This window comes from Oryctolagus cuniculus, chromosome 6 (assembly GCF_051225735.1).
Source record: "Oryctolagus cuniculus isolate XC-2025 breed Fujian yellow rabbit chromosome 6, ASM5122573v1, whole genome shotgun sequence".
In the NCBI taxonomy this organism is placed as follows: Eukaryota; Metazoa; Chordata; class Mammalia; order Lagomorpha; family Leporidae; genus Oryctolagus; species Oryctolagus cuniculus.
In genome coordinates, this window is record NC_142872.1 from 130,524,254 (window position 1) to 130,548,307 (window position 24,054).

The 24,054-nt window shown below is 41.3% G+C and overlaps 1 pseudogene; it reads right to left on the reverse strand.

The window, feature by feature from the left end:
* Window positions 1–1,468: 1,468 nt before the first annotated feature.
* The window catches only part of LOC100341253 (zinc finger protein 42 homolog), a 106,027-nt pseudogene continuing 83,441 nt past the window's right edge, over window positions 1,469–24,054 (reverse strand).

Here is a 24,054-nt window from a genome sequence, read left to right on the forward strand (position 1 = left end):
CAGACCTCTCCAATCAAGTGCCACAAGGATGAAGAAATCAATGGTGACTCCCAGGAAACAGACCTGGTTAAACAGATAAACCAGGCTCAGCAGAAGGGGGTCAAATTGTTCCCCACAGTACTTTTGTGCATTGTTTATGTGGCATTCTAGGGTGGGCACAACCTCAAAGTACTCTTTTAAAAATTAATTGATTAATTTGAGAAGCAGAGAGAAAGAGTGCACACACACTCCCATCCAGTAGTTACTCTCTGGATGCCCACAATGGCCAGAAGCCAAGAACTCCATCCAGGTCTCCCCAAATGGGTGGCAGGAACTCAAGGACCTGGGTCATTATCTGCTGCTTTCCTAGGTGTATTAACCGGAAGCTGAATGGCAAGTGGAATGGCAGGACTCGAACTGTCAGTCTAGTCAATATGGGCTGTGGGCGCCCCAAGTGGTAGCTTAACGTGCTGCAGCAAAATTGTTGCCCCTCCCAGAATTCCTTCTTAAAGGGCATAGTAACAAGGGGCATCTCACTTTTGAATAATGAGCCAAATAATTGCCTGATTCACTAGACCTAACGGCCTACCTAGAATTGCAAACAAAAAGCCTGCTATTCAACATACTGTCACTAGATGGGGATCTTGAGTCAATCATTGCTTGCAGGCTCGCTTTATCTCATGGTTCTCTATTTGAATCTATTTTACCCCGGTCTAAATACACATGTAATGCAAGTTTACAATGCTGGCATTTCATATTTTTTGCTAACTTTTTGGGTATGGTAATTTGGAGTAAAAGGGATTTAGTCTTAAATGTATTAGTTTAATTAATTTCTCATCAGGGTGCCTTGGGGAGGTTGAAGTGCCCCAATGTGCAGGTGGCATGCTGTTACCCTGGGTATTTATTTCTGGCAGAAGTTACTGGTGTTTATTCACTTTGCACCCACAGGGTGTGGCTGGTTGTGGAGACTGACATTCTACCTTGCAACTGATTAAAAGAGGAAATCCTCACCAGAATTGGCCCACGGCTGCACAAACATGAACCCAACTGTTGTATTTCTATAGAAGAGGCAGTGATAATCTCTACACTTATTTAACTGTAGCAGCAAAAGCTAATGCTTTGCACCCTCCTTTATCCTGAATGGAATTCCATAGGGATATTTATAGTCAATCACCATGTGATCTTCTCGAGAAATCTAGAAATGTGAAGTGGAAATTTTTTGCTTCTTTCTCTTTCATTTGTCAAGGCAGTCCTGTCATTCAGGAATACGACTTGCAGTTTGCTGAAAACAATGAAGCAGCGTGTCTTCATGCACAAGTTTTCAAGCCAGCTCAGGAGCTGGACAGTTTTGCCTGTAGAGTGCTGACCTTCTGCTGGGGGACAATGTGGCTGTTTAGCATTGGCTGCTATCTCAAATGAGTTTGAGTGTCTCAGCTCATTTCATAAGAAACACAAATAAAGCCAACATAATAAAACATGCAGTTTGGGATTATTGCCAGTCTCCATTCAGAAGGTGCCCAGAACTACATTTCTGAAAACGGAATTCCTGTTCCACATAGATAGAGACTCTGTTACGTCCAGTGGGTTTAGCTGGAGGGGAAGAAAAGGAGAAAGCGACCACAAGGAAATTGTCCACTGTGAGGGGTCAAGCTGGAGGAATGGCTAGGACTGCCCACCTTGCAGTCCCAAGCTCCTTCCATTCATGCTGGGGTGCGTGGGGACCCACAGGACCTGGGTCTGCTTTCTCAGTCACTTGCTGCATTTCAGCTTCCTCAAAGCTGCACAATAAAGACTGACCTGGACTTCACTTCTCACTGCGTTTGCCAGTCCCTGCTACAATTCCCATCCACAGGCAGCCAGGACTGCCTCACTCACAGACCAGAGGCAGAGCAGAACACCCTTGGCCCTCTCACCACCCATCCAGCTGGACAAACAGGCTTCAGGACCTGGCAGGGATGACATAAGGGACTTCCTCACTAGGCTTTAACTCAGTTTTCATAGGTATGGGACGTTATCAGAGTCATGTCTCAAATTTCAGACCTTGGATGATCACTGTCAGCGAGAAGATATTTTCACTTGATTTTCCTTACATTTCTTTATCTTAAGCAAAGTAGATCATGTTCCTCAGAGAGGAAAATTCTAGTTAACAGATGTTGCAAGAGAAAAAACTGCAGATCACTTGTGATCCATTGCCCAGCTACGAAGCCTGCTGATACCTTTCTGTATGTCCATTAATTGAAGGTCTACGGGTATGCATATGTAAATTTTTTTTCAAAAATAATGGTCAGTTTGTACATACTGCTTTATGATGCAATGGCTTTGTGGCTTTTATTTTTCACAACATTTTCTATTGTGCCTTTTTACATTACCAAGCACTCATATATAATCTCACATTTGATGGTTTCTTATATTCTTTCATAAATGATGCCTTATGGATGAATCTTCCTCCTAATTTAATTGATGATACAAAGAAAGCTGTAATTAACATTCAAGGGTGCTTGGCATGGTATTTTCCAATTTTCAAATATATCTGATTTGGAGATGCTCGACTATTGAGATTCTTTTTTTTAAGATTTATTTATTTGAAATGCATAGATACAGAGAGAAGAAAGATAGGGGAGGGAGAAATAGAGAGAGAGAGAATCTTCCATTCGCTGGTTCACTCCCCAGATGGCCACAATGGGCTAGACTGAAGCCCAGAACCAGGAACTTCCTCCAAACCTCCCACATGGGTGCAGGGGACAAAGAACTTGGGCCATCCTCCCCTGCTTTCCCAGGTGCACTAGCAGTGAGCTAGATTGGGAGTGGAGCAGCCGGGACTTAAACCAGTGCCCAAGTGGGATGCTGGCACTGCAGGTGGAGGTTTAACCTTCTATACCACAGTGCCAGCCCTAAGATACTATTTCAACATGAGATGAAATGCCTCATGAGAAAAATAGGTCAACATCATAAAGAACACCAAGTATTTATTTCATGTTAAAACATCCTCTATACATAGGTTCCCAAATTCTATATGTGAGGATACAACAAAAAATTCAAGGAAAATGAAATTAAAAGGTAAGTTTCTTTTGGTCTGAAAAATTTTGCAATCCATGCAGTTGTTTTCATGATGTGTCTTTTCCATGAACTCTCTGAAGAGTCCCCATATGTTTCAGAATACTCCTCACTGCTGCACAATTTTAATGTAATGGAAAATAGTTAACTTTAATCCTTAGTGTTGATTCTTACGTGGGCTAATGGAAAAAGTATTCTGTGAATACAAGATGCATGAAAACTGTTTTAAACTCTTTATTGGGCTTGAAATGATGAGAGTTTACATAATTAATCATAAGGGGATGTTTTTAGTCACAGAAATGATCATTAGTACCACAGTAGAGTTCAGTAATCTTTATAGCAATATAAAAGTGCCATTTTACCCTTAGATCTTACTGAGATTTTGTCTCTCTTTTATGCTGTTTGGCATTACAGCATTCAGTAATTGAATGCTACTTAATAATGAGAGTGGGTAATGAAACCGTCTAAGCTAATGTGTCCATGGAAATTTCTGAAACACAATCCCAAATATCACCACAGCACATGGTGTTAGCCCAAAGCTAGGAAAAAGAGAAATTAAGCTGTGATCATTGTGGTGTTTAAAAAATTGTCCCCACTTTTAAAATTATTAGTCTTTGTTCTTCATTTTTTTTCCTTTTGTAATGATGTTGTTAAGATGCAAACTCCTATTCCAGCCTCAGCCCACATGTTCATCTATTGCGTTGATGAAAGCTGCCCTAAATTTTAACCATTCATAAATTGTGAGAATGTTTGTGGTGTTTTTTTAACAAGCAGATGGCTCATATTTGATCTATTTTGACAAAGAGGCAATGGTAGACATTCAGAGATTCCCATTTGTCCACGTGAGAATATAGGTCAGTGGTTCATATGCGGCCTCTGGGAGTGAAGGACTCCACTGGTACCCAGCACTGCTGAGTCCTCACTGGGTGCTCCTGGCGTGGAATAGGTATCATCTGCCATCGTCCTAAGGATGGTTCATCGAAAAGTCATGATAAAAGTGTAGTGAGGGTTAAATGAGGCAACTCAAACTGCTCCCCACTGTGCCTGACACAGAAAAAGAAGAGTCCAACACATCCATCAAGATTTTAAAGAATTGGTTAACCTCTGTTGAATTAAACATTGGAGTGAAGCTAGACCTTACTTACAGGTGAGGGCAATGGCAGATTTTTTTAAACCTGTTCAGTAGGGGTTAATTATGTGATTATCTAAGTAAAAATCCTCCAAATTTAGAAACGTTTGCTTTTATCGAAACAAAAGCACAGAACTTTGGTCTAGATGTTTTAACTTTTCCCTCATCTGTTCGGTGAAGAGACTCTTCAATTGAGATGCGTGTCTTCTTATCACAAATGTCTTCTCATTGTGACTTTTAGCAAATGTGACTTATTGAAAATGGGAGAATCTGCCTAACGTATCATTTAATGAAGTAGCTTTAAATTAAAAGCAAGAATATCTCTGACACTGTCAAAATCTAACTTAATTGGTTCCAAACACGACCCATTGGTTTTCTATCTCAGTCTATAAAAACACACATACACACTTTGATTTTGATTATTAAGTCCTGGTTTAAACTTTAACTAAAAATAATTGATTTGTAAAATTTCAAAAGCAATTCTTTAATCTTTTACTAAACTATTAATAAGTTAATAACCTTATTCCATTGAATTTCTTCTTTTATTATGTAAGTCCAGCTCCTCGAGTAGGTTTTTGTTCAAAAATATGCTCTTATTTTTGAAATGTCGATTTTGCTGTACAATAAAAATGAACTTGTAGCAAGCATCTTTTCTTAGTTGTAATTTTCCACTAAAATTTATCTTTTTGTGAAAGTTGGTTTAAGGATGGGGTGGGGTGCCCATAAAAATGTTTCTTACCTCATCCTCCTTACATGGACTCTGAATTTTAGCAAATTCGATTTTTAAGTTAGTAGTCTCCAATTTTCTTTACTCTTTCCTGATAAAAGATACAGTTTGGATCATCATATCTATCTCTGTTTATACATTTTTAAAAAATAATGTTTTTAAGATTATCTCATAGAAAAGAATATACTCATAAATCATACCTACTCTATAATAAATAGAATTTACTATTCCATTTTTGTATAGGAAACAGTTGGATGCAAACTTTCACTGTCCACACTATTTATCAAAATTTCTTCACTTGCCAAAATATTGATAGCACCTGCTTTAAGTTTGGGACAATTGTCTTTTTAACAGGTAGATTTTATCAAAGTTCTATCTGTTCACTACTCCTCAGATATTAGATGACTGGTACAATTAAGTGCTCGAATATGGGAAGTAAAGTCAATAGGTTGTCTTTCAGTTGAGATCAGTAAGGTAACCAATTCAAAATCAGAAGCAGAAACATACCAAACCTGAACTGCTGCTTGATTGTATCAAAGATGGTGCCCCTGTGAGTCTGTGCAAATGAATCGGAACATCTAGTTTCATAATTCGTGGACATTGGTCCTTTTGTCAACTTTTGAAAATAAGCAAGTTTGTGTGGTAGACATAGGTGGCTTTAGCCTCATAGCTCTATTATGGAGATGATCAACAAAGATTCCTAGGCATATAAGTATACTTTGATTCTAGATCTTTTTCTGAATTTTGCTTATAAAGCTAAAGGCTTTGGATGTTGGATCTTCTAAGAATTCATTGCAGGTTTAGATGGTGACTTGTGAGCAGAGGCAGTTGGAAGGATGGAATACCTCTTTTCTTGTGTGTTTGTATGTATATGGCCTGACTGCACTAGAATGTAAGGAATGCAACAGGCTGGTGCCGTGGCTCACTAGGCTAATCCTCCGCCTTGTGGCGCTGGCACACCGGGTTCTAGTCCTGGTCGGGGCACTGGATTCTGTCCCGGTTGCTCCTCTTCCAGGCTAGCTCTCTGCTGTGGCCAGGGAGTACAGTGGAGGATGGCCCAAGTACTTGGGCCCTGCACCCCATGGGAGACCAGGATAAGTACCTGGCTCCTGCCATTGGATCAGCGCGGTGTGCCGGCTGCATCACGCCGGCCGCGGCGGCCTTTGGAGGGTGAACCAACGGCAAAGGAAGACCTTTCTCTTTTCTCTCTGTCTCTCTCTCTCTCTTACTGTCCACTCTGCCTGTCAAAAAAAAAAAAAAAGGAATGCAACAGCGAGGCTCTGTTTTATTCACTCTTATATCCTTAGTACTCTGAAATTGGCTTGGCACATAGTAGGGCCTCAATAAATATTTACAGAATGATGACATGAATTGGATAAGAGAAAATAATATGTTCAGAGAGGAGGTAGGTGTAGAAATAAACAACGCCAACTTTCAACTACAGCAGAGAAGGAAACCTCAATTTTTCCAACCCTCAAAGCTTGAAGGTGGGTGTCAATGATGGCACCAATTAAGAATTGTGCAGAGAATGTCACTTAATCATCAGATTCCCTTGTGAGACACCCCACAGGCTCAAGTGTTGGGCTCCTTCCTAGATGCTCTTCTTTTTATTCCCTTCGGGGCTTCTTCCCTCTTCTAGTTGCTCTCTGCTTGTGTCAACTTGAAGCCTGAGATTGCCTGGGAAATGAGCAGAACGGTGATGTGGTTGAGAGGATGGGTGGGGGCTCCAAACATGTCTTGGTGTCAGTCCAGGGACCTTTATGTAGTTGTCCAGAACAAGCTAGTTAGTCTAGCCCAGCTTCATTTTCCTCATTCATGTATTTGGATTTATAATAATTACATGAGGTTGCTGAAGGATCCATGAGAAGATGCCTATGAAAATGTTTGGGTAGCTCATTGCCCATTTAATATTAGGCATGTTACTCAGCATAGGATGGCTTGTGAGGAGCTCTTGATAGTTTGGTAGTGTCTATTTCCTTGCGTGTCTTTTCATTGTTCCTAATGTTGAGAAGCAGAATTCAGGTATTCTCTATTTAGCGGTACCTTTAGGCTTGTGTCCACAAGCTGAGATGAGTCAGGCAGATGTCACGATCAACACTGACAGGGCTGCCTGCAAATCTGAAGTCTGGGCATTCACGTTCTTTTGGACTGTTGATTATCAAAGTCATCTTAGTTTTGCTATTGCAAAAGATATTTTTAAACAGATTTTGTTCCACACTTCAAGTTGACTTTCAAGGGCTCACATGATGTTCGCCATCATGTAAAAGGCCTGGGTTTGTAAGGCCAGCGCTTAGTAGGCTGCTCTGTGTTGGGGACTGTGGGGGTCCATTGGTGGTGTGCTGGTTCAGGTGGCCAGCTCCATTATGGGTGTGGCTACTCAGGTAATCTTTTAAGAGAAAAAAGAAGCAATTTGACAGATTTTTCCCAATTAGCTGTTAATCATCCATTTGAAGAAAAATAGAACTCTTTGTTAAAATAACTAGTCCTGGCTGCTCCACTTCCGATCCAGCTCTCTGTTATGGCCTGGGATGGCAGTGGAGGATGGCCTAAGTCCTTGGGCCCCTGCACCTGCGTGGGAGACCCAGAGGAAGCCCCTGGCTCTTGGCTTTGGATCAGCACAGTTCAGGCCATTGCGCCCAATTGGGGAGTGAACCAGCAGATGGAAGACATCTCTCTCTCTCTCTCTCTCTCTCTCTCTGCCTCTCCTCTTTCTGTGTAACTCTGACTCTCAAGTAAAAAATAAATAAATCTCGGCCGGCGCCGTGGCTCAATAGGCTAATCCTCCACCTTGCGGCGCCGGCACACCGGGTTCTAGTCCCGGTCGGGGCGCCGGATTCTGTCCCGGTTGCCCCTCTTCCAGGCCAGCTCTCTGCTATGGCCAGGGAATGCAGTGGAGGATGGCCCAGGTGTTTGGGCCCTGCACCCCATGGGAGACCAGGAAAAGCACCTGGATCCTGGCTCCTGCCATCGGATCAGCGCGGTGCGCCGGCTGCAGCGGCGGCCATTGGAGGGTGAACCAACGGCAAAGGAAGACCTTTCTCTCTGTCTCTCTCTCTCACTGTCCACTCTGCCTGTCAAAAAAAAAAAAAAAAAAAAAAAAAAATCTTTAAAAAAAAACTAAGCAGAAACGTGTTAGCACTACACATTTTCTTGTATAGGACATGCAACTAAACAAGATAATGAAGAAAAGCACCTAATTACAATTTGATGCCTTCATCATTAACCTTCAACTGTAGTGAATGTTAATTCTTTCCTTAGCTTACCTTTGTAACTTTAAGGTAGAAACATCTCAGCCATTTCTTTCACCCATCTTCTTTGACACAACCCACCTGTCCCTAGATACTGACTCTTTGACTATTGAAGTTAACATATTCATATGTTTCTGGTCACCTAATGCTCTCTCCTGTCTCTTTGTCTTCCTACTTTTTCATATTCTATGCCCTCAGGTCTTCTCTTTTAGGAAGAGCTCCTCACCTAGCAAGACATTAATTTCTTCAGTTGCTAGGTTGTGTGGTGGGATTTTATCTTTTTTGGTAATATAGCAGTTATATTAAGATTCATATCCCATAAAATCCATCCACTGTAAGCATACAGTTCAAAGGTTCTGAGCATATTCATAGTGTAAACATCATCATGGTCAGTTCTCCAATGCTTTCAGCATCTCCAAAAGAAACCTGTACCTGTCAACATTCTGTCTGTCCAACATCATCCCTCACCCTAGCCTTAGGCAACCACTCACCTACTCTTTGTCCTTATAAATTTGCCCATTCTAGACATTTTATATAAATATTATTTGCTCTTAAAATACACCACAAATAGTTAAAAGCAAGAAAAAATCATTAAATAACAGAAAAAAAATGCAATTTGGGGTAAGCATTTGGCACAGTGGTTAAGATGTTGCTTGGGACACTTACATCTCCCAGGAGAGCACTTTTGTTCCAGTTTTGGCTCTGCTCTTGATTTCACCTTCCTGCTAGGGCAAGCACATCCTGAGAGGCCGCAGGTAATCACTCAAAAAGGTGGATCTCTACCACTCAGGAGACAGATGGCATTCCTGGCTTTTGTCTTCTGCTTGGTCCAGTCCCAGCTATTACAGGCATTTGGGGAGTGAACCAGAAGATGGGAGATCTCCATCAGTCTGCCTTTCAAATAAAATAATTAATCTAAAAATGAATTCCTACCATTTTGTCTCAACACAGGAGTGGAATCTCCTGGAGGAAGAACTATATTATTTTAATTTTTGTATAATGTAAATATCCACAGAATATCAGAGATTAAACTTAACAAAGAACACTTCACCTGGTGTTACGGTCAATCATGATCAGCAAACTCCACATGCCAGGAGGCAAAGTTGCTTGGCATGGCTCTGTTCAATTTGGATAAAATTCTGTAAGAAAAAAACACCACCTCTTAGTATTATGTGCAAGCTGCTTGCCTTCTCTTGTCAGAACTGAATGCCGACATAAATCTTTTTTTAATAAAATGAACTATTAAAATTATTTCTTTCCTGAATGATGGCTGAAACAGATGTATTTTAATCTACAGGGCATAGAAAATGAAATTTACATGTCACTGAGGTCTTTCTGGGTAATAAATGTTTTAAATAGAAGGAAAGCAGTAGGCTAAATAATTACAAAACTATGCTGCTTTGCATAGGATTAAAAAAAGCAAAATTGGAGGTCTTTCCACCTAAGAATTGATTTATAAGGTGATGGTATATTATACTATCAAATATCAGTCTTTTAGAATATGATGAGAATACAGCCTTGCTGTTCTTCTTTAAAAGACAAAACTACAGTGTGTAGTCCTGAACATTACCTCTGCATTTCTAACTTGGTATGTAAGCTGCTGCTGGCCTCTTTTCTCTAATATGTAGAGTCTTCAAAATATGCATCATATTTTAACCCTTTTATCCATTAGCTGTCTGAAGTACCCTCATGTTGTAACACTTTCTCTATTTTTGTGAGCTAGTGGGCTAAAATAGATGAGCTCCATTCACAGCCTGGCCCCTAAAATTTATAAAGAATTTTTGTTTTCATTATAAGATGTCATGATGGCTTCCTAAATTTTGTTTATTACTGTCAGAAAACATCCACCACAAAAATGAGGAAATGAGACCTGCTTGATATGTATATGTGTGTGTGTGTGTATGTATAAAATTTTTCTTTGCCTTTATAAAAACAATTTCTCCTGCATGCTCTGAATTATTGTTAACCTAGATAAGGCAAAAATGGCAGAGTTTTCCTGAACAGCTTGCATGGGAAACTGTCAAATAGCTTTCATGGACACTCTGTAGACATCGGTGCCGTGACTATCTCCCCTGACCTAGTCATCCTCCCATTTGCAATGAGATGAGTCCCTGGTGGATTCAACCCTAGAAAAATGGCCGCTCAGATGACCTGAACTGCACCCCAAACACCACAATGCCTTGAGAGTTACTCTTTTCATTGTAGTCAATGGGCTGAAAATATAAGAATTCTATTCCAAGTTCACCTCTCCACAGTTAAAAATCGGGCTAAAAATCATTGCTGAAAATGTGTTGATAGGAAGGGCTCAGGTGTTGTTCTAGCCTGACTAAAACTGGGTGTGAGTCCTTCCTCCCCCTTTTAAAGTGCAAAAAGGCAAACTCTGATATGATGCAAAGATTTTTTTTAACAACAAACTGAGTTTTAGAATTATAATTTAGAGTGTATTGGATGTATCACCAAAAGACAGGGTGGTTGTGCAATTGTAAGGCAGTATTGTATTGTTGCTAGTCAGAGAAAATCTAAATCTTTTCAAGCTTTGGTTGAGTGGGTTAATTCCAGGACCTGAATTGCAAGTGCAATTTGAATTACATTGCAAATGCTGAACTTACTTCAGTTTAGCAAAATGCTTTCTTTTCCCCTTCTCAGACTGAGGAATTCTAGCTATTTTGGTGTTTTATAAATGTTGAAATATTTCAGTTAGCTGTAAAAATAGCAATTCCAACTAGAACTGGAGGAAAAGATTTTTTTTCCCTTTGTTTCTTTGTTTATTAATTCTCCTGTTTTTTTTTTTTTTTTGCCTCTATTTGTTGAGAGCTCCACTTTTAACATAGATTTAAGCCTTTAAAATTATAAAACCTCTGAACCATTCCAGACAATATGGCATTAAACCTTCAAGCCTAAGATTATATTTGGTAAAAGTACTGCCACAAACATCCACGCAGTCGAAGCTTCAAGTTAAGGGAGGAGACAGACACGTAAGAAATTAATATACAGTACGAATTGGGGTTTGTGATTTTTGAGATTTCCCAGGCATAAACAAACATTGATAAATAGTCTCTTAGATGCCCTGTGAGGTAAATTCATGGGATGATACAAAGAACAAAGAGGTCAAGGGCATGGTTGAGAGCTTGAATTCCCATCCCCCAAAGGAGTTCTAACCACACATCCTCTGTACTGAGGACAGGCAAGTCTTTCGAAGAGAAAATACAGCCATGGGGTGGGACCAGAGGACTCTATGCAATCTCAATAAAACCTCGGGCATTTGAACAGTCGGGAAAGGTGGCCAACTGCCTGGTAATTATTTAAGAACGTCCCAATTTATCTGCAGCATAAAGTTGCAGATCAGGTTACTCAGGCATGAAGCTATAGTTTTCAGACTGTGGAGGTATTTATCTTGCAGTATTCACAAAAGAAGTCTGATTGAATAATTGTCAGAAGACAAGAAAATACAGGGTAATATTGGGAGTTCAAAAGGTGACACATTTTTAAAGAGAACCTGCTAAATGGTTATGAAAACTTGCAGTGATCGAGGACTGCAAATGAGTGACCGATCTAGAACAATGCATGCTGGGGTTTCAGTATGCCCCTGGCTTTGAGTATCTTTACCGGCTCTTCCCTTCCAGTTTTATTTATTTATTGTCCCTTTAAAACTTAAAAAATGTAAAACATTCTATTCGTCTTTTCTATTATAAGAAATACTTTTCTATTACAAGAAAGATGTCTATGTTCAGAATGTTTGGAAAGACATGTATTAAAATCTTCTGGTTCTTTTCTTTAAAAATTACATATGTAATTTTTAAAATCAAAGCAATAGATCTTTTATTGCATTATTAAAATACCATAAATTAGACTTATAATCTGAGTTTTTGTTTCTGTAGCTGGACAAATTTCAGATCTTATTCATTGCTCTGCTGAACTGTTCCTTTTTCAGAGACATACATACCTTCCCCAATTTTTCTGATATCCTTGTTTTTAACTGTTATTACCTGCTAGATCAAAACAACTGAATTTGAAACAAGTTCAATATCACTTCCTTTAATTGTTCTGGGCTTGAGATACTGAACATGCAACACCTGGCCTCACCCAAACCCTTCGGATGTGCTTTTTACCCAAATAAATGTGGATTTTAACAGAAGACTCATTCTCTCGAGTAACCATGTTGATGGGGAAGTGAGCACACACAGACCTCATCTTGAAGCAGAAGCCGGTGTGTCCCCCTTGAACACATTCTGGACACGACTGCAGACAGTGCAAACAGGTGTCAGTTCCTTCTTTTTCCCTCACTGTTTGTCAGCCCAAGCCTCTTCCTTTTCTTTCCAACATTGATGTGATTGAAGTCCCTCTGCAGGGTTCCTCTGGGCCCCTTCACCATAACTGTGCACCCCCTCAGGTGGATTGATTGCTGAGAATGGTCTTCATTCCCACAGTAGATGTGGCAAAGAGCCGGAGACAGAGAGAGATATCTCCCATCTGTTGGGTCACTCCACAAAGGCAACAGCTGGGACTGAGTCAGGCTGAAGCCATAAACCAGTAACTCAACCTAGGTCTCCCACCTGGGTGGCAGGGACCCAATTACTTGGGGCCTCACCCACCGCCTCCTAGGGTGTGCATTAGTAGGAAGCTGGCACAGAAAACAGAGCCAGGACTCAAACCCAGGCGTTCCAAGCTGCAACTCCTGTGCCCAATATCTACCCCCTTCTCCAATTTTAGAATCTCTCCTTGATGGACTGGGGGTAAAGTGGTGTCTCATTTATTAAGTACCAAAGACTATACTGGGAGAAGCTGCATAGAACCCAGGACCCTGTCTGTCCTGAGATTATCACTCCAAACAACACTACAGCAGGCTTCTCTGGTTTACACATTTACTGTTCTTCTTTCATTCCTCATCACACATTAATAAGACAGATATAAACAGTTCAACATTCTATAATCAATGAAACATTTTGTTGTCCAACTGCATATTTATAGAAGAAATGTTAGCTAAATTTTAAAACAAATGTATTTTTTTTATCTTTCAGAAAAACTTAAACAAAACACTATGTTTTCTTCTAAAAGTAGAAGAGAGAATGGCCTAGAGGAAAATTATACTAAAAATGGCTTTGGTTCCAGATCAAGGAAGAAAACTCACAGAGTTCCATTTACTATATCTTTGAAGTATTTCTCCTCTAAATCTCTACTTTGAAAAATCCTCCCTTTATGAATGGAATTTTTGTTCTTTGTGTTACTTACACAGTATACATAAATAATGGCAACTATGGCCGGCGCCGTAGCTCAATAGGTTAATCCTCCGCCTAGTGGCGCTGGCACACCAGGTTCTAGTCCCGGTTGCCCCTCTTCCAGGCCAGCTCTCTGCTGTGGCCAGGGAGTGCAGTGGAGGATGGCCCAAGTCCTTGGGCCCTGCACCCCATGGGAGACCAAGAGAAGCACCTGGCTCCTGCTTTCGGATCAGCGCGGTGCGCCGGCCACAGCGCGCCGGCCGCAGCGGCCATTGGAGGGTGAACCAACGGCAAAGGAAGACCTTTCTCTCTGTCTCTCTCTCTCACTGTCCACTCTGCCTGTAAAAAAATAAAAATAATGGCAACTATAACGTCACAGATAGTTATTATACATTTGTACACATTGTAGCCATTCAGTTTATCCTTGCAGAGTGGAAATTTTTCAACTGAAAAAAATTTCAAAACATCTACAAACATATTTTGGTTTCACTCATTAACCAAAACAGAGTGTAAATTTAGAATCCTATAATGTCAGAAAATACAATGACATCTGTTTCTCTTCTATTTTCTTTCTATTTTAAGAAAAGTAGCATTATGGGGATAAGAATAATGCAATGTTCAAGCAGTAACTTTTAAAACAAAGTCAGGGGCTGTAAAATTTAACGTTCTCATAACAGCAGTAACTTACCCGTGTTGCACATATAGTACATTAAGGGATCACATTTTGCTGTCTTCTGTGTAATTGGAAATATTCTGTATGTACAATTTGAGTGAGTTAATGTTTCTAGGAGAACCTTAACTTTTGCATTTCTTGACTTTTTTATGTTTGAATTTGTAGCTTTAGCATTTGCATTAACATAGTTATTTGCATTTCATTATAGCTGAAGTTAGCCTATTCAAGGACTGAAGTCATAAGTGAGTGTTTACCTAAAGGTCTGTTTAAGCAAAAAATTTCAGTCCTTTTTTTAGTTTACCTATTTATGGCTAGAATATATACATAGAATTTTAATTTTCTATGTTAACTAAAGTCTCACAATTTTTGGGCAAGGTAAATGCCTCAACAAAGCAATAATTAAATAGGAAAGTGAAGCATTTTTTTTCAAAAGTTTATCAGCAATATAGGAATACAAAAAACTGACAATAAAAACCAGTGGATTGTTTCAATTAAAAAGCAACTCCCAGGAAACCTACTCCAGAAGAGGAAACACTCCCAGTGGTGTTCTGGGTTCTTGACTTTGGCCTGGCCTAACACTGGCTATTGTGAGCATTTGAGGAGTGACAGCAGATGGAAGAATGTCTCTCTCTCTCTCTCTCTCTCTCTCCTCTCCTCTCCTCTCCTCTCCTCTCCTCTCCTCTCCTCTCCTCTCCTCTCTCCCCTCCTCTGCCTTTCAAGTGGATAAAAATAAATAAATAACCATTTATAAAAGAGATTATGTGATTGTCTAAAAGAAAAAAAAAGAAGGGAGGAACTTTTATATTGAAAAAAATCTTATCTAGTTGCGCCTTTACTTTTGGAAATTTATATGAAAACAAGGACAGAAACAAATGCAAACTGGCAGGGAAAGGAAAGAAAAATTTTATCATTTTGTTTCTAAACAAGAATTTGGTATTGACATCCCCTTCTCAGATTTCAGATTTCATAAGGTCAAAACTGCATTGTTTTTGTGTCTTAATGTACTAAAGGTACATTAACTATCTTTTTTTTTTACAGATTTATTTTTATTTATTTGAAAGATAGAGTTACAGAGAGAGGTAGAGCCAGAGTGAGAGAAATGTTTTCAATCCTCTGGTTCACTCCCCAAATGACCACAATGGCCAGAGCTGAGCTGATCCGAAACCAGGAGCCAGAAACTGCTTCTGGGTCTTCTTGTGAGTGCAGGGGCCCAAGGACTTGGGCCATCTTCTACTGCTTTCCCAGGCCATAACAGAGAGCTGGATTGGAAGAGGAGCAGCCGGGACTCCAACTGGTGCCCATGTGGGATGCTGGCACTGCAGGTTGGGGCTTTAATCCACGGCACCGCAGTGCCAGCCCCTTTAGTATCTTTCTAAATCACATAATTAGTAGGAAAAAATAGTCAATTACACTGTGCCCTGCACTTCTGATTCCATTAACTAAAAGTTATAGTTTTAGGAGCACAGCTACTTTTCAAAGTAGTGTGAAATTTTCTTCTGTCTTTGTTTCTGCTGCTTTACATATAAAACATCTTTGGGTTTTCATGAAAATTGTTGGCTAAAAATGTTCTAAAAGTGTCAAAATCTCTATAGTAAAGATTTTTTTCCTTAACAAAAAATTGGTTTGTAAAAAAACCTAACAAGGTACAAAAAGATTGAGTTTAATAAACTCATGTTAGAGATAAAATTGGAATCATGCAGATTTAAGTTCTGTGGGGAAAGTAGAGAATAAATAAAGTGTGGAAAGAATTCAAGAGGATAAAAAGTTGTTGCTTCCATGGGAGCTATTATCTAGCTAGTAACACAGTAAAAAAAGACAAAAGGGAGCTGTTTTAAATTGTAGTTGGGGAAGAGTTCAGATTTGATGAGCAGGGAAGCCCTCTCCAAGGAGGTGACCTTGGTGGTACCAGCTGAAAGGTGGAAGGAGTAACTATGTGTCACACTGGAGAAGAATGTCCTGGGGAACACTGCATTCCAAGACAGCAATTGGTTGCCTGAAGACCTCCAGGGTGGGCCAGAATGCTAGGAGCCTGATTGTGTGGAACTCTGCCACCAGTGCAGAAGAGTTTGGATTTTGCCTTAAGGGCATTGGGAACTCTTGGAATGAGGGAACTGGTTAAGATCTGTTCACTCATTCCTTCATTTTTCATTTGTTTTTAATAGACAATTTTCCAGAGTAATTTTGAGTTCACAGCAAATAGAGTAAAAAGTACAACCAATTCTCATATATCCTTGACGTCACACAGGTATTGCCTCCCCTACTATCAAAATCCTCTCCAGAGTGGTATACTTGTTGCAATCAATGAACCTACATTCACACATCAATATTGCCTTAAACTAAAGTCCTTAGTTCACATTCTAGGTCACTCCTGCTGCTGTACACATATAGGTTTGGATAAATATACAATGATGTGTATCTACCATTGTAATATTATTCAGAGTAATTCCCCTGCCCTAAACATCTTCGGTGCTCCTTCTTTCATTCTTTTCTCCCTATCCGTTTACTGATTTAAAACAAAAAGATTTATTTATTTATTTTGAAAGATAGCATGACAGAGAAGGAAGACAGAGATGGAAAGTGAGAGTTTCAGAGTCAAGGGAGAGAGAGAGACACTGCTTCACTCTCCAAATAGCCACAACAGCCAGGTCTGGGTTAGGCTGAAGCCAAGAATTAGGAACTGGTCTCCCACATGGGTGGCAGGGGTCAAATACTGGGCCATCTTCTGCTGCTTTCCCTGGTGCGTTATCAGGAGGCTGAATAGGAAGCAGAGTAGCGGGGACTTTGGTATGGGATCTTGGATTTTGCCTTCCAACACTGGCCCCGACACTGTTGTTTTTACTATTTTCCTTCTTGGGCGGTTTCTTTCACATGCTTCTTTTACGTGGGCATTTACACTTCTTCTATGTCTTTTCATGGCTTGATAGCTCATTTGTTTTTAGTACTGAATAATCTTCCTTTGTCTCCATGTATCAAAGTTTACTTATTTGCTTTTCCCTTCAACCAAATACCCAGTGCCTTTGTCACTGAAGGTACAATGATCAGCAAAGCAAATTTAACCTGCTGAGCTCACAGTCTAGTGGGGAAGATAGACATTACATAAGTAAGAAAAGGACAACTGTAAAGTTGCAGGCAGCTATTTTGCTCTAAAGAATGGGGCACATTTTGATGAGTATGTGTGATTAAGGAGACTAGGGGTCCAGGAAGGGATTTTCTGAGTTCAAGTGTAGTTTAAAGAATAAAATGGAGAGGCAGTGAGAGGCGAAAGAGCCTCCTGCCAGAGGAAGGCTGACCCATTGAGGGGCAGAAGGGTCCATGTGGCTGGAGTAAAATGGGCATGAGGGAGGCCAAAGGCAGGCAGAGTCTGCCTGGACAGGGTCTTGTGGCCAGGGGAGAACCAGGCTTTCATTCCAGCAGCAGTGGGTGGGGGACCTGATGTTTTCAGGCAAAAGAGCAGCGTGGTCTTTTGGACTTGCTAGAAAGAACAGAGGTCAGGAAATATGGAAAGAGGTCAGCAAGGAGACGATGCGAGTACTCCAAATATCAGTCACCAGGAGCTTGCACAAGGGGAGCAGGAGTGGAGACGGAAGAACACAATTGGATAGATGGTTTGGAAGTAAAATTAACTGGCCTTGAGGAGAGGGAAGGAAAAGCAAGCCTCCTGGACTCCCAGCTGGAACTAGATGTCATGAGATCTGGGACAGCAGATGAGGACCGAGGTGGGGCGTAAAATAATTTAGTCATCTTGTCCCATTTTGGGGAAAAAAAGCCATATCACTGGCCTGCTACCAGGCTTCCATAAATCCTACAGACTAAGAAGATAAGCTCTTGTTCCAATTTTAGGCAGGGAAGCTATCTATTGGGGGTGAAGCTTAACAGAAGACCTAAAACGCAAATTTAAGTGAGGCATTGTTTCCTGTTCTTGAGCCCTCAGTAGCTGAGCAAAATACAGACTCATGTAAATTTTAGTAGAGGTTCAGGGTTTTTTTGTTTTTTTCTTTTGTGAATCAGCAACATTTATAAGAATAGAATCACATTTTCATATAACATTTTAAAAAAGTTACAGCCTTTTTTCATATTTGTGAAAAGGAAAATATGTACCTAGAACTGTGTCAAGTGATACATTATTTTCATTAATTCTTTCTTTCTTTTTTTTTTAGCTTTATTTATTTTATTTGAAATGCAGAATTACAGAGAGGCAGTGGCAGAGAGAGAGGTCTTCCATCCATTGGTTCGCTCCCCAGATGGCCACAATGGCCAGAGCTGTGCCGATCCGAAGCCAGGAGCCAGGAGCTTCTTCTGTGTCTCCCACACGGGTGCAGAGGCCCAAAGGGTTGGGCCATCTTCTACTGCTTTCCCAGGCCATAGCAGAGAGCTGGATTGGAAGTGGAGCAGCCGGGAATTGAACTGGCGCCCATATGAGATGCCGGCGCTGCAGGCGGTCTTTATCCGCTATGCCACAGCGCTGACCTCCAAGAATTATTTCTTATAATACAAATAATCCATATTAAGTAAATACTATTATCACATCCACTGCTATATTGGTAAAAATCAATTGGATACTTGGCTCTCCAGGAGGGAAGGGAAAACCTCTGCTTTAACTTTTGCTAAAAATTTTCTATCCTGAAAGATTTCAAGCTACCAGAGTAAATGGATCTGTTTTCTGTTGCTACAATAAAATACTAAGGCTGAGTAATGTCTGAAGAAAAGAGGCTCATTTGCCTCACTGTTCTGTAGCCCTCTGCTCAAGTTAATATCATCACAGTGGAAGTGCATCAAAGATTGAGAGATCGCATGATAAGTCAGGAATCCAGAACTTGGGGAGGGATTCACAACAACTCTTCCAGAGAATCACATCAACTTATAAGAACTGCAGTTCCCACATGACCTAATCACCTCCCTCTAGTCTCCACGTCTTAGACCTTACCCATCTCCCACACTAAGGATCACACTTCCAGCACATGAACTCTCTGAGTGGACACACTCAAACCACACCCATACCAGAACACCAGGTAATGTCAGGGAGCTTGAGGTCAGTAAGAGATGCACACAGCTGGCTCTGGAGCCTCCAGAAGCCACCATACTACTGAGTTTCCCTTTTCTTAAGGAGGAACAGTTTGTTTTAATCCCAAACTTAACAGTTTAAAAGAGAAAGAGTGGATGAAAAAAATAATGGTTTGTACATAAGCATACCAGTCAAGATTACAGAACTTTTAGTGAAATATCAAAATGCAATTTGACCAAGCTACCCACCTTCTTTGAATTATGAAGAATAGCCATCCATTTCCTGAAGTTGGGAAAATTAACCATTGATGGTAATGCTTTCTACAATAGTGACACTTAGATTCAAATTTCCAGAAGACTCCTATTCTTAAAGCAATTGAAGACTGAGAATTCTTGTAAGATGAGTAGTATGAAAAATATTATTTGCACAAATTTTTGACCAAAAGTTTTAAACCAAAGCAAAACTGTGCTACATGTGGAGAAACTATGCCACACGTGGAGAAACATTTTATTTCCTTGATAATTAATAAGAGAAGACTTGCTATTGTTTGTTGAAGATTTTATTTCTTCATCTTTCTCTTTATATCAAAGACTATTAAGGATGAAAATGCAAAATAATTCTGAGTTAGATGTAGAAATTACCAAAGGAAAGTGACTTTCATTATAGTGAATGTTTCATTATATTTCTTGGGATTAATTTGTCCTATCAGTGTTTCTATAGTACAGCAGGTAGACAGACTTGTGGTCATAGAAAGGAAATAAGAACTGAGTTATTATTCTCTGTGTTTAGAATGTCCTGAGCACAGATTGGGCCTGTGGAAATATGATATCCAAATTAACATTAGATTGAAGGGAAGTTTGAGATAAAATGAAGATCTTAAGTATAAGCTTGAATGCTGTAGATGTTCCCAGGGAGAGTCCTTGACCTTTTTAGAGCTGGCACTTTAAGCCTGGGGACAAATAGTTGCATTTTTGACAGTCATGTGAAGATTGCACTGGGGACCACAGATGTGAGACCCTTTTTCTGTCAGAACTTCGAATTAAACCCACATCAAAAGCATTGCGAGAAGTGGAAGATCAGCGGGACATGGTAAAAAACTCTTAATGAGCAGATAGACTGCTGTACAGCCTCTGTGATGTGTGTCAACTTAGTCTTGACACAGCCAATTCTCCACTCCCTGTGCAAGATAGAATGAGGGTAACCAGGATAATTGAAACCCTCAGATAATCCGCAGGTTTCACTTTAACCCTTGATTGTCACTGGCCGCCTCACTGGCCTATTAGTAGCCTCAGGAAAGAGTTGCATCTCCTCTCTGTGATGTTGGCTCATGGGACGTTACTGAGAGTGTTGAAAAACCATGAAATAAATGGACAGGGTCCTGGCAGGAAGCAGATGGTACACTTAGAAGGTAATTTTTAAAAGAGTTTAATGAGGGGGCGATTTTCAAAGGTATGGATAGGGTCAAAGGATGGGAGGAAACCCTGAGGTTAGCAATGACCAGAAGCTCTCCTAATTTCCCATCCCTAGGGGATAAAGGAGCAAGAGGAGAGAGCTGTGAGTAGAACCCAATAAGGCCTGGCCACAGTTCAGGGGGGCTTGCCAGGAGCTGTGAGCTTCCCCAGGGGAGGCAGCCACCAGCAACCACAGCTCCACAGGCAACACCTGATCTCTCTTTCCTCTTGACCTCTCCTCTCCTGCCAGAGACTCCCGCTGGCAACACCATCTGGAAGCCACGTAGAAAGGAAGGTCTGCCAATGTCAGGGTCCTGGGGCACAGAGCAGAGCAGAGGAGTGTGAAGGGAGGACTTGAGAGGCAAACAGAGAATATTCAGCTCAGAAAGGATGAGGAAGATGGTGGATCACTTAACCCATGGTTACAGCCCCTGAGTGTGCATGCACGTCCTGCCTTTTAAGAGACAGTTTAGAAATCCAAGCAAACATGAAGGAAAGAAAAACGACATTCTCTAGGAAATAGTCATTTGCACTGCATAGAAATATTGGGAATGGGGCCAGCACTATCGCGCACTGGGCTAATCCTCTGCCTGTGGTGCCAGCATTCCATATAGGCGCCGGGTTCTAATCCTACTTTCTCCTCTTCCAGTCCAGCTCTCTGCTGTGGCCCAGGAAGGCAGTACTTGGGCCCCTGCACCCGCATGGGAGACCAGGAGGAAGCACCTGGCTCCTGGCTTCAGATCAGCGCAGCGCCGGCCATAGTGGCTATTTGGGGGGTGAACCAATGAAAGGAAGACCTTTCTCTCTCTCTCTCTCTCTCTCTCTCTCTCTCTCTAACTCTACTTGTCAAATAAAAAAAAAAAAAAAGAAAAAAAAAAGAAATATTGGGAATATGGTCTTAATCCATGAAAGCAGGAGAGGGGTAACAGGGCAAAGTTAGCGCTCATTTGGTTGTTTAAATATTGGGGTAGAGGCCGGCGCCACGGCTCACTAGGCTAATCCTCCGCCTAGTGGCGCCGGCACACCGGGTTCTAGTCCTGGTCGGGGCGCCGGATTCTGTCCCGGTTCCCCTCTTCCAGGCCAGCTCTCTGCTGTGGCCAGGGAGTGCAGTGGAGGATGGCCCAAGTCCTTGGGCCCTGCACCTGCATGGGAGACCAGATGAAGTACCTGGCTCCTGGCTTCAGATCAGCACGATGCGCCAGCCGTAGTGCGCCGGCCGCGGTGGCCATTGGAGGGTGAACCAACGGCAAAAGGAAGACCTTTCTCTCTGTCTCTTTCTCTCTCACTGTCCACTCTGCCTGTCAAAAAAAATTGGGGTAGAAAGCCTTAGCTATAATTATAGTGTCTTTTAACAACAGGGAATCTTAATGGGTTCCTGATGTGAATGTGTGATTCTCCAGATTCTAAAGGCTAATTTGAAGAGCAAACATTTCCTGTTGTTCGTTCTGAAATTCAAACCCACACCTGTATTTCAATGGTGCCTAGAGGAGTCAAAGTTACCTGTATTGTCGTTTATGAGAAAAGTCTTTAAGTAAGCTTTTTTAGAGATTCAGCTACTGCCAGAATTGTAGATTGAGTTACTACTGAACTGTAGTACCTCAAACTATTTATGGCTGTATTATTTAAATATGAGGGAATTTGTAAAATCATGGAAAACAGCATAAAAGATACATTTATTTTAGTACAAAGAGATGTGGACATCCATGCATCTTTTTTTATGACACGTGTTTTCCTAATTATTTGCTAATAAACTCAGTAATATGGAAGTTGCAAAATGTTGCTCTAGGGGATTTCTGGGGCCCATATCAATGTAAAGGGAACATAAATGACCGTCTTCCCTCATTCCTGTCCACTTTCCATGACAGAGTTAGACCAATCCTATGAGTACTGGGAGCATTTGAACATTTTTGGCCCAGTATTTGGAGGATTATCTTAGTTCATTTTCTGTTGCCATCACTGAAAACCACAGAATGAGTAATTCATGGTTATGAAGGCTGGGAAGTTGAAGATGGGCAGTTGTATCAGGAGATCCTTCTTGCTGGTGGGGACTCTGCAGAGTTAGTGCAGGGCACCACAGAGTGAGACAGAGAATCCCAGCTCAGGTCTCCATTTTCTTTTAAAATATATTTATTAGAAAGGGAGGAGTGGGGAAGGAGAGAGAGATCTTGTATCCGCTAGTTCACTCCCCAAATGCCTGAAATATGTCAGCTTGGCCAGCCTGGAGCCAGGAGCCAGGAATTCAGTCTAGGTCTCCTAGGTGAGTGGCAGGGACCCAGGTGCTTGAGCCAACACTTGCTGTTTCCCAGGGTGTGCATTAGCATGAAGATGGAGTCTTAAGTCAGGAGTGGAACCCAAATACTCCAATACGGGATGTGAGTGTCCCAAGTGGCATCTTAACTGCTGTGCCAAATGCCAAGCCCCAGGATTATATTTCAACATGAGCTTTGGAGTGGACATTCGAACCATCACAAGGCTATAATACATTTCAGTGACACTGTCTCTGAATCCAAAGCCCTGGAGTAAGCTCGGCATGCCTGGAGCCTTCACTGATTCTCTCATTTCAGGCGAAAACTTGTATTATTCCTTTCTTCCTTACTGTAACTACAATACCCGATAGGAGCTTCTTTGGGAAGGATAAGGTTTCTTTCAGCTTACTGTTTGAAGATTATAGTTCAGGGTCAGGTGGCCCCAGTAGTTCAGTGTCTGTGGAGGATGGCCATGGCAGGTACAGAGGAACAATCACATGGTGAGCCAGGAAGAAGAAAGATAGAAATAGAGATCGAGATAGAGGTACAGGTAGAGAACATAGGCTGAACTTGAACTCAAATACTCAAACCTCTCACGAGAACTAACATCCCAGGGCATACCCTCAATGACCCAAAGACCTCCCACTTGCCCCATCTCTCAGATTTCATCATTAGATCAAGTATCCACCCTTACTCAAATATTTTGCACGAGTTTTAGGGAGACAAATCCTACTCAACCTATAACACAAGTCAAGTTCAGAACTGATAGGGTTTTATACCACTCTGAACCTCAACCTACTTGACCACCAAAGAGGCACTTTCTCTAGCCATTGTCAAACTTTCTCTCCTGAACATGGTCTGGTCCAGAACCTGCCATCTTTCTGGCTGCTCTTCTAGGCTTCCCCTGATGTGCTTTGCCTATTAAACTGGGCCTCATACAAGGAATTACTCCTTTTCCCCAGTCTCTTTGCTCCTGCCCCAAATCCTGCCATGTTGTCCCAGCCCACGTGCCTGGGCTTTTGTCTCTAAGCTGAGAAGTCAGCGCCTGATGAGGAGGAAGTGCGAGGAGAGATTGAGCAGAAACATGAGGTCACCTCTCCGTTGTAAGGGTTTCTGGCAGCTGACCTTCTGTTTATTCCTTTCTTTTTGGGCAAGGCATTCTATGCTGTCTCCTGTCTCCTCAAAGTGTTGTCTCAGTTTTCTAACCTCCTGCTCACCTGTTGAGGTTAGTGCCACATCAGGGGCAGTGATGGTGGCTGCTCATCCAACTTGATCCCAGTGTCTTCTTTATGGTTTCACGTAGTTCAGGTTTCCATTTAGGTGGAGGTT